The sequence below is a fragment of the Lepus europaeus genome, chromosome 5 (assembly GCF_033115175.1).
Source record: "Lepus europaeus isolate LE1 chromosome 5, mLepTim1.pri, whole genome shotgun sequence".
NCBI lineage: Eukaryota > Metazoa > Chordata > Mammalia > Lagomorpha > Leporidae > Lepus > Lepus europaeus.
The window spans coordinates 112,440,986-112,446,643 of NC_084831.1; the positions used below are offsets into that span (position 1 = coordinate 112,440,986).

The 5,658-nt window shown below is 42.2% G+C and overlaps 1 pseudogene; it reads right to left on the reverse strand.

The window, feature by feature from the left end:
* Positions 1-501: 501 nt before the first annotated feature.
* LOC133759180 (small ribosomal subunit protein uS7m-like) lies at positions 502-1,236 on the reverse strand (annotated as a pseudogene).
* Between the last annotated feature and the right edge of the window lie 4,422 nt (positions 1,237-5,658).

A 5,658-nucleotide genomic window follows, 5' to 3' on the forward strand; every position in this document is an offset into this window, starting at 1 on the left:
CTTTTTGTGTCTTTTACCAGTTTCTGCTTTTAAGTATATTTTGTCTGTTATCAGAATGGCTACTTTTGCTCTTTTCTGCTTTAGAATATCTTTTTCCATTCTTTGAGTTTCGATCTGTGTGTCTTTGTTTGTGAGGTGTGCCTCATCCAGACAGCAAATTGATGGATCTTGTTTGTAATCCATTCTGCCAGCCTGTATCATTTTTACCTCCAATCTGTTGTAATGAATGGGAGAACTGGATCACATGCCACATCAGTAAAGGTGAGAATTTTCTAATAAATCTTTTCAGATAGTAAAACAGTTTCTTCTCATATCATACCAATATCTTTTCCAAGCTGAGCACAGAGAAGACCGGGCCCTGAGTTTCTTGGAAGATATCTCCAAGTTGACCCATTTCTTCTTTACAAGATGGTACAGGGATATCAGGTTCTGCCCTCAAAGAAAGCAGGACTGGTAGCAGTGAGTCTGCTGCTCCATTCTGCATGGGAGGCTTGATAGCCCTCAAAAAGGAATTGCATCCCTGATCCATTGGTGTTCTTCACTGTGACAGTGGATCATGTTTTTTCTGAGAGCCGAGGGCCCTGGCCGCCTCCTGAACCCTTCCCTCAACCACCAGTGGTATTGCACCAGGGCATGGTTGGCCTTCACCATCTTGTACGTGTGGTATTTCCTCTTGATCACAGGGCCTTGGTTATGGAAAGCTCATGTGACAGCTTCTCCAGCACCAGCATCCACCCAGTGCTGCTTCTCACAACACTCAGTGATCATCTATTACATGGCCAGGAAGCGGCGGCGTCAGTCAGCCAGCAGCACAGGGACCTGGAGGAAATGGCCACCCCTGAGGCTGGGTACCAACCCAACAAAGGCTCACCATTTCTCAGTGCTTGGTGAAAGACGACATAGGGTTGTGCTCTATGGTTGCTTGTTCCTCTGCAGAGGCAGCGTGGTTCTTCTCAAATTGCTTCCTCTTCATAGCTTCCAGAGCCTGTGTCATCAGGGATCTGGCCAGGACTTTGTTTCCTCCTTTCATCATCAGGTTGGTGAATTTACTGATCACCAAGTCATCAAAAACAGAGCTTGTTTTTGTGGCTGGCACAGCTTTGATGAGCTGAGTTTTCCTGAGCTCACGAAAATATTTCTCCTCCTAAGAGAGCTGGCCATTAGCTTGCAGTAATGCTCCTTCTCAACACAGGGATCCCTATACTTGGGACCATGGATGCTCCAACTCACCTGCATGAGCTCCAATATTCAGAAAGAAGAACCACAGAAAACTCTCGTTCTCCAGAAATTTGTGGTGGCCTGGCATGGCCCTTGGGGTCACTGCTCACTCCTACAGTTTGTATCTTTTAATTGGTGAGTTTAAACCATTTACATTCAAGATTATTATTGATAACTAACAACTTGGCCCTACCATTTTTCCATAAATATTTCTATATGTTTGCTTTGGATTTCCTTTTCACTTTTACTAGGAGATTTTCTGTCTTCACATTCTTTAATGATGATATCATTCTGTATTTCTGTGTGTTGCCTATCCATAAGCATCATTTGTAAGACTAAATGAGTGGTGACAAATTATTTCAATTTCTGTTAGTTATGGAAGATCTTTATTTCAATTTCACTCATAAATGAGAACTTTGAAAGTTACAGTATTCTGGGTTGATAGAATTTTCTTTCACGACTTGGACTATGTCTCTCCATTATCTCCTAGCCTGAAGGGTTGCTGATGAGGAATCACTTGTCAATATAATCGGAGATCCACTGAAGGTAATCTGACATTTCTCTCATGCACATTTTAGAATCTTTTCCTTATGTTTTACTGCTGAAAGTTTGCCTACCACATCTCATTGTGAAGATCTCTTCTTGTCATGTTATTAGGAGTTTTATGTGCTTCCTGTACTTGGACATCCATTTTCTTTCTCCAAATGATGGAAGTTTTCTGTTATTATTTCACTTAATAAGCTGTCTATTTCATTCTCTTTCCACACCTTCAGGACCTCCTATGACCCATATATTGGGTCTTCTGATAGTATCCTATAAATCTTAAGCACTGTTTTTAATTTTTCTAATTTCTTCTTCTTTTTTTCTGTCTGACAAAGATATATCCAAAGATTTGTCTTCTAGTTCAGATATTCCTTCTTTCTTTCTTCTGCATCACCAAGTCTGTTGTTAAGGTTTTCTGTGTTTTTTTTTTATTTGACATATTGAATTCTTCATTTTTAACATTTCAGTGTGATTTCTCTTCAATATCTCTATCTCCAAGGAAAATTTTTATCCATGTCATGTATGGAGTTCTTTAATGCATGAATTTGCTTGTCCTTGCTGTTGAGTAATCATACAATCATTCTTTTGAATTCCTTTTCAGGCATTTCATTTATCTTCATCTTCACACTCTAACATTGGAGTTTTTTTTGTGTTCCTTTAGGCTAGTCATGTTGTCCTCCTTGTTTATAATTCTTGTGTTTATATATTTTCAGGAAGTCATGGAACTACTTGTTACTTTTCTCATCTGATGGCTTTTAGTGTTAAAATATGCCTCTATAGTTTAGTGGAGTGTCTGCTCCTTCAGTGGATTTCCAGAGTTGGGAGCAAGGAGCTCCAATCAGTGCTTGGGTATATTACAATGGTCCAGAGTGATACCCACGTGGGGCATGGCATATCTCTGCTCTTAGAAGGGCAGAGGATATGATCACATTGGCTAGAGTGCTCACTGCCTCACCTCTTCTCTGCCAAGTGATCGATGCCCAAGGTGAGCCCACAGTGGCTACATACTGTATCCAAGCATTTGCTAGAACCACACAAAGAATCTGTGCAGTCCTCAGTGTGATTATGGAACATTCTGCAATGTATCATCACAGGTACTTAGTGAACTCTTAGCCTCTATAGCCAGACAGAGTGATTGCCCAAGGACTCAGCTCTACTCCACACCCTATAGTGCAGTCAAAAAATTCTCATGGTCATAGTGCACAGGGTTTCCACAGTCACAGGGAGCAGATGATCCACTCTCAGTCCTGCAAGTCTGCTCTGTCCATGGAGACAGCCGAGACATTCCCAGGGCCACCTACCTGTTAGTGTTTTGCCTTGGCAGTTTGAGTACAGGCACCAGTGATATAGAGGGGAGCACATTGCCTCACAGTCACAAGTGGGCACCCTACTGTTTGCCAACCCTCCAGCCCAGACTTAAAGTCAGTGGGGATCCAGATTGGGGATCCAGATCTATCTCTTACACAAAATCCCCTGGTCACATGCCTGTGAGTTGCAGACTTGTACTCTTCTTTTAAGATGGTGTTTCTTCCCTACTATTCCCTGGGAACCCTTGCTGGGGAGAAGGGAAGCAGGCAATGTGTTCTCGCTCAACAGGTTTAGGTGGGCACACTGCCACCCATTAGAACTCTGTCACAATCAAAGTCCATGTGGTCCTCCAGATTGTCTTGCAGGTAATATCACCAGCAACACTTGCTGCTGTGGTCTCTTCTCATTTCTGTTTAAGAAGATGGCATCCTCTCCTGATATTGATTATGATACTGGTAGGAGTAGAACAGAGGAGCACTGCCCGACTTTTGCCTGTGAAGTATGGTGCTCTACAGGAATGGGACAGGGGAAGAAGCAGGTTAGATTTCCTGCTCCAAGCCTAGCAGTAGCTCAGACCCCAGTCAGGTCTCCAAGCTGAAGTAAAAGTCAGTGGGTGGGGCTAGCGCTGTAGCATAGAGGGTAAAGCTGCTGCCTGCAGTGCCAGCATCCCAGATGGGCACCTGTTCAAATCCCAGCTGCTCCACTTTTTTTTTTTTTTTGATAGGCAGAGTTAGATAGTGAGAGACAGAGAGAGAGACAGAGAGAAAGGTCTTTCTTTTTCTGTTGGTTCACCCCCCAAGTGGCTGCTACGGCTGGCACATTGCAGTCGGCATGCTGCACCAATCTAAGCCAGGAGCCAGGTGCTTCTCCCTGGTCTCCCATGCAGGTGCAGGGCCCAAGGACCTGGGCCATTCTCCACTGCACTCCCAGACCACAGCAGAGAGCTGGACTGGAAGAGGAGCAGCCAGGACAGAATCTGGTGCCGCAGGCAGAGGATTAGCCTAGTGAGCCACAGCGCCGGCCAACTGCTTCACTTCTGATTCAGCTCTGGCCTGGGAAAGTAGTAGATTGCCCAAGTGCTTGGGGCCCCACACCATGTGGGAGACCCGGAAGAGGCTCCAGGCTCCTGGCTTCACATCGGCAAAGCTCTGGTCTTTGAGGCCAACTGGGGAGTGAACCAGTGGATGGAAGAACTCTCTCTCTTTCTGACTCCCCTTCTCTCTCTGTGTAACTCTGACTTTCAAATAAATATATTTAAAAAAAAAAGTCAGTGGGTGACTGTGGAGTTTCCTCTGAGTTAAAACTGCAAGCGGCAGGGAGCACAAGGTACATTACGATTTCTTCCTATCATCCTGGTATGATGGCATTTGAGAAGCATGATAAGTCCTTCCTGAGCAACTCCTGTGTTCTAGATCCGCTAACCCCCGAGCCTACTAATAGCCTGCTTGCACGCCCCTCTGCGACTCTTCTCAAGCGAACACCAGTATTACCATTCATGATAAATAAAACTCTCTGCATGTCTCAGCAGCTGGCAGCTTGCTGTGCCACGTGGCAGGCTGTCGGGATGTCCCTGTCCTCTCTCTCCTCCTGTCCCACAGAGTCATAGCTGTTTCTATTCTTTTGCTGAAAGTTTTCTCAGTGAGGTCTCTGGAATCGTAGACCTTCCTTTGTTCTTTTCATATGCCAGAGCAGTTAAACTGATGTGCCTACACAGTATTCAGCCATCTTGGATCAATCATCTTCTTTGTAAACATTTTTATTAACATAAAGAAAACATTTAAAGGAGTTAACTGATACAATTCTAAGAATATAATGGTACTGCCCTTCCTTCCTCTCCCTCTCTCTCCCTCTGTCTCCCTTCCTTCCTTTCTTTTTTAATTTTTGTGATAACATATTTTTAATTTACTTTATAGCCAAAGGGTTAATGTCCCACTAAATAAAGATTTCAAGTAAGAAGTAGCCATCTTCTAGGAAAAATAAATCTCTTCCTTATACTAAGTGCACAAACGCATACCCTTAGAAAAACTTTAAAGGATAATATGTGAGATTATCTTTATGACCTTATGTGAAGGAAATATTTTTAGACATGATATAAAAACCATATCCCATAAAGAAAAAATTGATAAATTGAATTAAATAAAATATAAACCTTCTGTTATACAAAAGAATATCCTAAGCAGAGTGAAAATATAAGACAAACTAAGAGAAGATATTTGAAACTTGTATAATAGCCAAAAAATTGGTATTAATTAAAAAGTTGGTGTATGAATGTCCTACAAAAATGATTAAAAACACAATGGAAAGAAGAACAGCAGATATGATTAGGAAATTCTTAGAAAAGGAAACCTGTGTATTCAACAAACATACAGCAGTGCTTATCTTCTGAATTATCAAAGAAAATGAATCTACATGCAATTTCACATCCAGCAAATTGACAGAATTGAAGTTGTACCTTTTGCAAGGTTAGTAAAAATGAGAGGAATATGAGCTCTCTATACAGCTAACAAAGTATAAGTTGGCACAATTACTTTGAAAAACAATTTTGCAAGTTAAAAATGTAGCCACAATTCAGCAATTTAATCTCTAGAT